Source organism: Buteo buteo, chromosome 9, assembly GCF_964188355.1.
Source record: "Buteo buteo chromosome 9, bButBut1.hap1.1, whole genome shotgun sequence".
NCBI classification, from domain to species: domain Eukaryota; kingdom Metazoa; phylum Chordata; class Aves; order Accipitriformes; family Accipitridae; genus Buteo; species Buteo buteo.
The window spans coordinates 25263079-25275824 of record NC_134179.1 but is presented as its reverse complement, the minus strand read 5'-3'; the positions used below and the strand labels follow the sequence as shown (position 1 = coordinate 25275824).

Genomic DNA, 12746 nt, shown 5'->3' with positions numbered 1-12746 from the left:
AGTTTTTGATTCATACAGCATTCAAGTAAGATTCTTACTTAGATTTGTGATGTCCTACAGCACTACATAAGTAATGTCTAAAAAGCCATTATTTCCTCATGCCAATGCGGCTTATTTTTGCGCTCTCCTTATCCAGTCCGATTAAATTGCTGTTTTCCCCCTTTAAAAGATTTTAAAACAGTCATCCAACTGTTCTGATTTCCCATGGATTAGCTGCACTCAACCCCCCAAGCCATCTGTCTGGCATTCATATTTTTACATGCTTTTCTTTTTACTATCATGCTGCTTCATATTATTTGATCTCTGCTCCTTCCACTTCTGCCTCTGTGTGTGGCTCAGAGGGTCCTGTGTTATTTTATCAGCCTCCAACTGTAAGTGCAACGTGGGACAGATACAAAGTTTTGCTGTTTTATTTCCTACTTCTGCTTCATCACATGAGGCTGAGGCCCTTTTGATAAAAAGATGTTTCTGGGAAAAGGAACAGAACTTTTGAGCAACTGTATTAAGGCCAAACAAGCTTCTACTGGCAGCACCTTGCCAGTTCACCTGGGAAAGCTGCTTACTCCTACAAGCCATATGGTTTTGGTGGTTGCAGTGTTCGAGATCCAGAATATAATGAAATTTTCATAGAAAATTAAATTTCGGTACCCACTTTCTCCTTGCTCCCCCAGGGCAAAGAATATACACCACCTGGCTGAGACACATCATTTAAAGAGTTGCTGGTTGGTAGCATGTGTGCCTTTGCATGGTGACAGTCATCCTGGTAGCTTCATCTACCCTAACTAAAAGAAGGTATGGGGTGATTATCCGGGGAAAAACAGGAGTTCTAGTCACTTGAGCTAGGGACTAGACATTTGCGAGGCATTTCACAAGCCATTTACATGGTGACAGTGAAAGCTGTATTTGTAGGGGAGGGTAACTGTCTGCAGACTCCAACAGGACACAGTCTTCTCTACCATGCGCTGTCCTTTGGTAAAGGAAAGGAGCAGCAAGTAAAATTCTGCCTGTAACAAGGAGGAAGGGAGGATAGGGCATGTCAATCTTCTGTGGAAAGAAGCATCAGTGAAAATCTGCTGTGCAGAGAGGTGGAGGCTGCAGGAGGGAAGATGTAAAAGGCCTGAGAACAGGCAAGTAAGATTGCAGTTCTGGGAGTCAGTTAAGTTGAAGACATAGGTGTGCATTGCAAAAGAAGAGAATTAATTTGTAGTGAGGTAGTCAGCCTGGTCATAGTAATTTGGAAAGATGTTCAAAGGCATGGTGGCTGAGGAGTACGCCAGGACAGCAGGAAAGGAGAGCAAATGACTAAGAGAAAAGGAGGACTTGACAGTGATGGTGAAAAATAAATCCTGTATCAAACTGGTGTTCTGGCTTTTTAACGTGGAAGAGAACTGGACCAGGAGACTGGATCTTCTAGCTGTCTTACACTTTCTCACCCTCACCTCTTCATTGGATCTAGAGTCAGCATGAAAATTGAAGTCACTAAGTCTAAATGGGAGAACAGGGGGAAAAAAAAGTTAAGTAGGTGACCAGAAGAACACAAATTCTCAATTATGATCTAAGCTTCAGTAGCTCTGCCTCTACTTCGTAGTGTTGCTCTTAACTCATGCTGTTAACAAGGTCACATGCAAAACATGTCTGTCTGTATGACAAGACAGCTAAGTATAGAGTGCTTTCCCCTTCTAGTCATTTGATCCTATTCAAAACATATAATCTCCCAGGTCTCCAGTCTGTGCAAAGCCAGACATCAGCACATTTTTGGCTACAGGGCACCTACAAAAAGATTAGTGACAGTCTTGTGAGGCTTGTGTTGCTGATTCTGTCAAGGGGCCAACATTTAAATAAGGTACCTTGCATTTTCATTATGAGAATTCCAGCCCATTATTAGCAAAGTTAGTTTAACTTTTAGTCTGTTTTGCCAGCTACTAAGTACATATTTAATGATGTGCAGTGCTGGCAATGGGGGAAGGGAAGATCTATTCTATTGCTGTTCCACTGGGAAATTAACTGAGCTTGCAGAGTCTGCCTAGTTAGAGGTTATAACTTTATTCTGAATTCCATCTCTTTAGTGTAACAATGATTTAACAGCTACGCACCTTCAGCAGATGATCACATTTTACAGATACCATCTTACAACTCAGAAAACCAGAACACTGGATTCTGTAGGTAGCTTAAGCATTTATTTGACATTAATCAGGTAGCTTCTTGGACACTTAAAATCAGACTTGTATCTTAATGAACCAGAACTTCAGACCTAATTACTAGGGGAGGTTTGAGCATCCAGGTTCTACCAAGGATCTGTGAAATCTTGTCTAAGATAATACATTTCTCCTGAGTACACCAAGTGGGTAAGCCATATAGACCACCCAGTGAACACTAGTTCCATTCTAGTTAAGACCGGAAAATCGCTTCCTCCCGATTCTCTTATTTTCTCTCCAGGCAATGGAGGGTCTTTAAGCACACTTCTGTCTTAAACTACTTAATATTATTTGCTGCACTTCACCTTGCATGCAGTATGTTATTTGCACTAGCCAGTTAAGTCCTACTATTCCTTTCACTTCTACCATAAGTTAACTAGCATTGAGAAAGAAACAGAAGATATCATACTGAAATCTTCTGATTACTCATGAAGCTGAGCTAGTGTAGTCCTGTAACAGCTCCTCTATCCTCATGCCTGCAGCATGTCTTCAACATGACCCCCACGCTGCCATAACTTGAGTTGCTCTCCTTGCTATTTTCTGTCACTTTGGCTGAGATGCATGAAGCTAGAAAAGCTGCTAATTCACAACACTCATGAGAAGCTCCTTAAAAAAAAAAAAAGTCTCTGAGAGTCAATGCACAACTGCATCAAGCCCAGCTTATCTGTGTCACCATGCCCTTGATCCACAGCTGTAATTATGGTTTCCAGTAAGAGGGCAGGACTACTTGACAGAAAGAAGGTGGGGAAAAGGCTGTGCCAGAACTGGTATATAGCAGTGATCGTTGCCTTATTCATGACTGACACGGAGGGAACTTGGGACTAAACTTAAGTAAGTGAGACATGCTAGTGCACTGAACAGCACTAGAGAAATTCTTCTCTCCTTCCAACTCCTGCCCTTTGCTAGTCTCCTGTAAGTTCCTCCGTGCTCTGCTTTCTTCAGAGCTTTCAGTCTGCTGACTCTAAGCAGGATGTTAAAACTGACCTCGCCTGGAAGCATATGCTGACGCTGTCTCACCTAAAAGCCTCACTCCTCTGCCATTTTAGGCCTGTAGTTCTCAGCTGTGCAGTAAATTCTTCTCTGCTTAGTCTCTTTTCCAGTGGTCATGGAAAGCAACACACCTCTTTTACACACACTGAACTGGAGTTCAAGAAAGGCCCTGAGCTATTGCCAGCACTAATTTATTCAGTTAGCTTTAGTTCCCAAATGAGAGCACGAAATGTAGGCTCACTAGTGCTTCCAGGAAGAAGAGAAAGCAAGTGTAATAGCTGTGCAGCATGTATAAAGTTCAGAATCTCTCACACGCGGTTTTCTGTTTCTCGCTGTTAGTGTGCTTGAACATCATCTGAATCGTTAAAGTCATCTGCAAGCAGGGCATACAGAATTCTTTTTTTCCCTCCCTTCTTTTAATGAGACAAACCTGCATGCAAAGCCCCAGCTGGATCAAATCACTCTTTTCGGCATTTCACAGGAGCCCAGTCTCTCTCACCCCTTTATTCTCTCAGTTCCATTTGGAATTAGAAATGCAGTTGCCGAATTACTGTGAAGGCAGCTGCTCCTGCAGTATATGCACTCAGGCTGGAAGCAGGAAGTAAGAAATCTTCCATGAAAGCCTACAATTCGGAGGTTTCCAGCTTCAGTTTTGCACACATGAACTGTTTGGAAGATGTTTGGATAAGCAAAGTTTGGAACGCACAGCTATTTGGGTAAGCACCTGGGTGCTTCACTGAACCAGGTCTCCTGATAATCGAGATATATGCACAGATAACCCCCCAAGGACTAACTGCTGCTAACCTTAACTAACGGAAAGCTTGTTCAGAGAAGCACTTCTTATTGGACAAGGAAGAACTTAGCCAACAGCTATTAAAAACAGGCTAGTGGACTGTGCACTTAAGGTGTTCTCTGCACCTGTCAAAATTTGGTGGCTTAAGAAATGTTCTGTGCCTGCATTTTCCAATTATTCTGTATGATTTTTAATCAAATATTCACCTGGCACATCTGTGCAACACACTAGTTTTTGACTGTTTTGGAACTTAGTTTCCACCAAGCTTAAAACCAAATCCTTCTACTTACATGAACCTACTTCACAATTTAACTTCCAAGAGCAGTGTTCAAACACTACTGTGTAGTACCTAGTTTAGAGTTATTCTGGTTGATCTGTAATTCCGGCAGCTGAAAACTTTCAATCTCAAGGCAGTGCTTAAGCAATGGGGAATGAAGCAACGCCTGCCACAGCACAGTGCATTCTGAAAACCCTTCAGGTTACCGCTTCATTTCTAACTGCAGCTGCAGAGAACACCTTTTAACCGGGCCTCTGCGTTAATACTTTGCCCTTATCTTAGGTCAGGGATAGCAGGAGAACGCTGAGATAACAATATTTGAAGGGCATTACTTCCACCCAAGCCAGAGCTGGCTACAGAGGAAAGAATTTCATACTCTCCCAAGGGAAGCAGAGCTTTACATGCTTCCCTTTCAGAAGGGATCAGAGCTGGGGAAGTTTACAGCAATTTCTCCAAATGGTCTCCTATGTGTAAAGAGACACTTAAGAGTACACCTTCTGCAGGGTTTCACCTAGAAGTACCACTGAACATCCTGGTTTAGAACAAAGCCCATCCATGTCCATGGAAAGACTCTCCCTGGCTTCAGTGCAATCTGAACCAGGTCCTCAGCTCCCTGGACAGGGGAGTGCTCCCGCAGGGCAGCACACATGAGGATTGTGAGCAACCTCTGCTAAATGATTTAAAAAATTTCATTTTCTGAGAGAACTCTGAAGGATACCTGAACTTCAGGATATTCTGTTCAAAGAGCAATGGAAGGGTTTTGCCCCTTTATTGCTACTGTAATATGGGGCAGATCTGACAGCAATACTCTCGATGATGAGCCTGCTAAACCCTTGTTGCGTTGGACCTTCCTCTTTGTACGCACCTTAGAGGACACTATGTTCAGCTTTGCAGCATCAGGAACTTTCACAGGATGATGCCTCTTCCTAGCAGGTGACAGGTTAAGACAAGGAACTCTTATGATCTTACAGTGATTTGAAGAGGGGAGAGGGAAAACCATAGTTGGCTGTCCACAGAAGAGCCAAAAGCATGCTTTATTCAGGAGGCTAATAAGAAGGATTTATTCCTTCTCTCATACAGAATTTGTTTGTTTGGAGCCATAACAGTGACAGAAGCAATTTTATGTTGCAAGCTGAGGAAAAAATGAAGAGCTGAGACATTTTTGTCTTGTGTTTGCAAGTCTACACCAAGAACTAGTCAAGTACTTAAAAGTTACTGTAATTTATCCCATAATTAAGCAGGCTAAATGCTCTTTTTGAACAAGGTTAGGATGACTTACAAAAAGTTTTTAACAAATGTCAAAGCATGTTTCAAGCTGGAAGTCTCAAGAGGGTTTCTTTTAAGGATTTGCCCCTTTTAGTCCAGACCAAGGGAAGACATGAAGACTAGCATGTTTTACAGCATCATGGCCAGAACCAGGTGCCTAACTGCTGTAAAGAAACAGCCTGAGGTCAACTGAGTTTTTTCAGTCAACCTAAAGAAGCTTACACTGGGGAGTTCCTGCAGTATGACTCCAATTCAGACAAGTTTGCCCATTCGTAAAGATGCCCCTTGGAAATGTGACAGCAGTTAAGCAGCATGTGAGCAATCATAAGTAACATGGTTTAGCATATTCCGAATGCAGAGCTCTGGGGAGGGGGGTGGAATAGACCATAGCAGAGAAAATAGTTACACAGGCACCGTTTTCCTTGTGTTGCCTGGAAAGCCAAACTCACACTTCATAAAGCAGGACTACAGAAAGCTGTCTGGGATGCAAGTATCCAAGCAAACAGTTTTAAGAAGTATGATAGACCACAAGCTGTAAGTTTGTTATGAAGGAGTGATGAAATAGCAAACACATTGCATACAATGCTCTACTCCTACTTTAGAAGAATTGGAAGTTACATGCAGTATCAAGCCTCCCACAGTGCATTTTAAATGTTTCTCTCACAACATTTAAGCAGTACAGAAAATTATCACCACTAGGCAGGCATGGCTAATATCACTACTTTCTATCGGTAGCCGTTTATCAGTTTAATTCTTCACAGAGTATAAAGCACTTAAGAGTCAATTTACCAAAGATAAAGGAAAACTATCAGCTTTAACCCTAATGAAGCAAACAAGCGTACAAAAAAAACCCAAACCATCAAAAAGCCTGTTCGTATTATAGTGCAGTTGCTTTTCCTTTAGAAACACTATTTTTATACATAAAGCCACATCTTTGGCTCCTCGTATTTAGAAGAGCTTCACTGAAAGCAACAGATCTCACCACCGTTTTACAGCTCACCAGAATTTGCTCTATTTGTGTTTATAGTTTTTAGCAGACTGCTGAGTTGTCTCTGAGTCAACATATCAATAAAACCTCTGTCACTTTTCTAGAACACCAGCAGCATTACCTTCTGCATGCAGGCCAACACCCAACCTGGGCAATTACATTTTATCTGCTAACTTTATCCTGAAGTCTTCACTCTATATTGTAATCTTTTTCTTTCTGCTGTGGCTCTACACAGTTGAACAGCTGCTTGAAGAGCTTCTCCAAGTATTTCTGCAAACAAATTTTGTTTTCCAGCATTCACAATAACGCAAACAAAAAATGTGCCAGCAAGGCTGAACTGAAAGACCATTCAGAAATTGTTGAGATTTTCAGATTATTTCTTCTCTACTATTTACCCCTGGTCTAGCTCTTATTTTGGTGGACATGGCCGTGCTAGGTTAACAGTTGGACTTGGTGATCTTGAAAGTCTTTTCCAACCTAAATGATTCTATGATTCCAAATATCCCAAAACTCTAACAAATCCACAACAGAAAATTTACATAAGAATGAAGTAGGAGAGAGGGGTTAAGCACTTAAAGGTAGAGTGGAATGAAAATTTTCAACCCCTAAATAAACAGAGAGTTTGGTTGACAAACACATCAGCTCATTTTGACATGTTCAAAACCAAAGACTTCTAATATCCGTTCAACTTCTCATTCTACACTACATTTTAAAAATACTTCTAAATAAAGAGTTAGATGCTAAGAAAGGACCAGAATTTGAACAGTGACCATGATTTAATGTCTCAATTTTTTTTTTTATCTTTGAAGCCAATTCTCTAATTAGTAAAGTATTTTGAAAAAAAACCCCTCCAAATCACATGTGTAACTAACCTATGTTCAGCCAGTAAACTGAAGAGTTATGTTTGAACAACACTACCTACAGATGTGGTCCGAATTCTAAGTCTTATTGCTTGGTCTACATACACACGCTATAGAAGTGGTACTGCATACTGCCTAATTTCACTGTTCGTAATGAGACCATCACACACAGTTCCACTGATTTAACCAGCTCTTCACAAGAATATAAGAGCATATTTCCTGCTCTCAGGGGCTGGAGTTTCAACACAGCAGTCAGAGAGCAATCACGGTTGCCACAGGTAGCTTGATTCTATCAAATTCACATTCTTTGTCCCCAGTAAGTGTAATGGATTTAACAAGTCTCAACACAAACCTTAAAAAAAAAAAAAAAAGACAAGAAAACCTAACCTCAGAAAGATATAGCAAGCTGCCCTTCTGCCTGCTGTGCATCTCTCAGTAGGACACAAAGCTGTTTTCAATCTAAGGAATAACACAAGAGACTGGTAAGATGCTAAGACAACACCATTTGATAGCTCCTGTGTTTTATTTATTGCTGGGATCTACATCTCTGGCACCTACATGCTGAACATCAACTACACAAAATGTTGAGTTTCCTAAGCTGTTAGCCAAACCCCCATTTGCTTCTCTGTAATTCACAGATTCAGATTTTAAGCATTTTATGATTATTAATTATTGCAGTGGGACTACAAAAGCATGCATGAGTTTCATGACGGCACAACTAAACATGGTTCAGCACATCCACACTGGAAGAGGTTGCCCAGAGAGGTTGTGGATGCCCCATCCCTGGAAGTGTTCAAGGCCAGGCTGGATGGGGCTTTGAGCAACCTGGTCTAGTGAAAGATGTCCCTGCCTGTGGCAGGGGGGTTGGACTAGATGATCTTTAAAGGTCCTTCTGACCCAAATCATTCTGTGATTCTGTAAGTAATGATGGGAAGGGGAAGCATGAAGTTTATTTTAACATGCACAGCAAAGCTACTGCACAGCATGCTAGAAGTTGTTCACTGCAAAAGAAAAATTAAGTAGAAGGCATGTTTCCTTGGATATCATGCAAGAACGGAGTCTTTGGGAGGTCTTGTGAATAACTTTAGGGAAGACCTTCAAGCACTCACTGAAGCACACCGATGATTTAACTCTGACCTCTCTAATAGGTATATCACAAGATTGCTCAGCATGCAGCTGTAAGGTTTGAAAGAGCAAGGTCAGTTTGGACGATGAAAAGAAGTTTGACTAGATTACTGAGTTGGAAGGGAGACAGTTGATTGAAGAGGAGAAGTAAATGGACACATCAATAATTGGGGGAAATTTTCCCAGCAGCAAACTGTAATAGGAGTGATGTGTGGTACTGCTTGTTTTTCCTCCTCATGGCAAAGGGACTCATCAGTTAACAATGAACGTGATGCATGCATGAATCAGAACCTACATTTCTGAGAAAACATCCACAGACTGAGACAGGTGGAAAAAACCATTCAGAGTTATTTCAAAAAACCCACAGAGACCAGTGTCTCAACAGACCTCAATAATTCTAAGTACCTCTGCGCCTTCTCTGAAAGTCTTGCATGTCTGCACACATGCAAGACTCAGTACAGAAATTCTCACTGGAGTTATCTGGCATGATCACTGTAAATGTAACAGGTTGCTAATGCTCATAAGGAAGACTCTTGGAGGCAGACCTGTACCTGTTCCCTGATCAGGTTTGTTTAATCTGCAAAGCTGCTGCTGAAGTCTAGGAGAGAGTGATAAGAAAGTTAGGGTCATAAACAGAACATAGTTGCCTCCTAGAGATCACCATGGTTTCAGTTAAGAATTATTTGAATAATTCAACTGTAATAATATCAACACATGCTGTTATTTTATTCAAGTAAAAAGCATGGGCTTGCAAATAATCTATTTGAAACACTGTAAAGAATGACACTGAATTATACCCATTTCCCACCCAACACTTTTCAAATTATATTCCATTATTGCACTTTCTTACTATCACATGGCCAGTCTGAGTATGTGAAATGGCTTCTGGCACAGCCAGAGACCGACTTCACCAAACCACAGTTTTGTGCTGATTTGGTCAGGGATTGAAATGGGAAAAAAGAGTTACTAAGCAACAGCAGGCCAGGAGCAGGAGAAAGTTCTGCAGTCTTAATTGATACTAACTTTAAAAGGCAGTGCACCAATAAGAGAAGGCTCAAGATGTGAATTTTACTGCTTTGGAAGGGAAAATAAATCATTATTAGAATGAGGCAGACAGTCTCTATGAGATCTGGGTTCTTCATCCATCCCAACTGTATGCTGCATGATCTATTGCCAACACTTTTTTCTGCAGAGAGATTGAGTAGCTTATTCTCAATATGGAACAAGAAGATGGACGACCCAGATACAGCTCTTTTATTTGAGAGCCCAAGACACAGACAGTTTTGCTCTCTAGCAGCTCTCTACTCCTACCTCAGGAAAGAGGAATGCGGTATGAATTATGGCTATATAGGTCCCCAAGACATTGCCATCCACAGAACTGACATCATGTCCAGATATAGCTCTCCTTCCTCCTTGCTACCGGTGGTTAAGAGGGTTGTTCCTTTCTAGAAAGCCAGTCCAAAGCCGAGTCCAATCACTCAGGCTAGGACAAGGGAATTTGCTTAGCTAAATCTCTATTAACATGATCAAGGAAGGCAGAAATCCTGACTGTTTCCTTCCAGAATCCATATCTATTTCCTCCTCTTCTACTGTAAGCAAAGTAGTTTCATGAGGATGTGATAACAGAACATGAGTTATCACATGAACACTTAGAAATTTAAATGAAAAAGCCCTTGATGTGGAAAGTGCTGTGAACTCTACTACTGAACAATCAACCTTCATTTGCCTAGCTAGCAGTATCTTGAGCAGAAGTTATTTGCTTTAGCTTCACCTGAAGAAACCCGATTTCCTACTGAAGTACTGCCTTTTTGTAAGATGTAAGTTATATAGGTTTGTTTTTTCTTTAAAGGAGCCAAACATGTACAAAACGCCATACAAACATGAAGCTGAGCACCTCATACTATGGATCCTTCCAAACCATTATCTTTTCTTCCCATTTCTGCATTCTTTGATTTTGCACTTATTTAAGTATACTAGATTTCAGCATTTACTGGTTTTCCCACATACTCCAATGTACTTAAAGTGACTAAAATGAAACCACAAGAGGGAAAACTACTAGGATGACTGCTGCTGAGGAGGAAAAACCAGCAACCCAGGTCTGGTTCACTGAAACTGTCTGATGATTCGTATTTGAAGTGTTGAGAGTTAGAGTCATCTTCTGCTCTGATTTGTACTGGTGCAAGTCAACTGAGCTTATGAAATAGGATCTGGCACCATGAAGAGGACTGTCCCTTCACAGGATACGAGTAATAGCCACTTGAGTAAATGCAAGTTACTCATATCCTGCTCGTGGACTAATCTGTCTCTGTACATTCATGCACATTTTTAGTTGCCTCCAGGAATCTGAAGGCGAATCTCATTTGTTACCTAATGAAACTAATTTCACCAGATATAACAGGAGCATACTGAAAAACCGCTATTACTCATACATGAAGTGTAACCAATGCAGCATTTCTTAAGTTCTGTTTGATTAGGGTCCATCTCTGAACACTCACCATTCACCACACAAACCTCAATCTCCCTGGTTGGCTACAGTACATTCCCAGCTGATTTGCTCCAAGTCTTAAAGAGCAATTTGACCTCCTCTTTCTTTATCCACCACACTCTTACTTATATTCTTTTAAACTGAAGTGATTCCCGAAGAGTGGGGTGGCAGGTTGTACATCTTCATCGGAGCGTGAGAACATATCTTCCTTTTTTCAAAACAAAAGTGAACCATACATTTCTTAGTTTAACTGCAAACATCCGAAATATTGGACATACAATGATCAACCAGCTATCCTCACTGGGCATCCAAAAGTGATACACAGATACTTATTTACTATTCAAGTTCATATATACAGTCACACACACAGAGAATACATACCTACACAGACATGCACTTTGAAATACCTGCAGTGAGGCCATTCTACATAAGAAATTATATTATTCAGGTACAAAATACTGTAAATTAGGTTTCGATAAAGGGTACAGCAAAGAAAGATGAAGGCATCATCTTTGAAGACCAAATGCACTGGAATTGTTTAGTGACCAGGTTGCGGAGATGAAATAATCCAGAGTTCTGAAGGAATGAGCCACGCAGTTTCAGTAAGTCTATTAAGTCACGGTAGTACGACAGGAGAATAAAAAAAATTATCAACTGATACTGAGACAACCGTAGGCCTATGAGCCTGACTTCAACAGAAATCAAGAGGTTTCGAAGGAGGCAAGAAGTTGCCTCCGACAGAAGGCGAGAGGTTTTGAACCATAAGCAGCGTGGAGCATGGGGTAAGATGTGGTATCAACTAATCACAAGTACTGCACTGACATGACAACTCATTTCTACCAAATGAAAATGCAAGAAGTCTAACCTGGACTTCAATAAAGCATTTGTCATGGTGCCATACGGCTCCACCACTGTTAGTGAGTTAGGAAAAAACTGACATGCAAGATTTATACCGCTAATAAAAAAGCATGTGCTCTTTAGCCAGTAATACACCACGTTCAAAGAGAAAGTAGTGGGACGCATTACTCCAAGAATGGGTCTCGAGTTTTTAATACTAGCTAGCAACACACGGATCGTAAGGGTGTCGCTCCGCTTTGCCGATGGGAAGCACGGGAAGGTCATGTGAAACGAGCCAAGCGCACTCCAACATCAGGGTGAAGTTTGGCGGCGTAAGAGGAGAGGCCATGCGCTTAGAAAGCCGCAGCGAAAACAACCGGGGAAGCCCTCGGCGCTGGGGCGGGCGCAGCCACCCCCGCTCCTGCAGCGGCCGAGCTGCCCGGCGGCCCCGGGGCACCCCCCGGCCGCCCCCCCGGCCCCCTGTGGCCGCCCCCCGGCACCTTGACCGCCGGGCCGCCGCTGCGGAGCTCCGTGCGGGCTGGGGAGAGGCTCCCCCGCGCCGGCACCGAGCCCAGCTGCCCTGGCTGAGGTCAGCCTCAAAGCCGCGGAGCTGCTTGCTCTAGTTTTTAGCTGGGCTTTTACCACCCCGCGTGTAAAAGCACGCAACAGATGGCACGGGAGAGCGCCCTCGGCAAACGGACCTGGCTTCCCCAGCCGGCACAAACTCCGCGTGTGCGTCCGCGGGGGGAGAGAGCGAGAGCTGCCAAAAGCACGTTTTTCAACCCGGGCGCCCGTCGGGCAGCGCTCCCCGGCCCCGCGCCTCTCCAACCCGCCCCGCTCCGGCGGCGGCAGCCCCGCGGGCCCCAGGGGCTCTGCCCGGCCCCGGCCGCGGCTCCCCGCCGCCCCCGTCCCCCGCCCGGCTTTGCCCCC

General features: G+C 42.8%; 1 protein-coding gene across 2 annotated transcripts in view; it reads right to left on the bottom strand.

Annotated features, from left to right (window-relative positions):
- PDE7B (phosphodiesterase 7B) overlaps positions 1–12746 on the bottom strand; it is a 183892-nt gene that overhangs the window by 72192 nt on the left and 98954 nt on the right. The window lies entirely within an intron of this gene.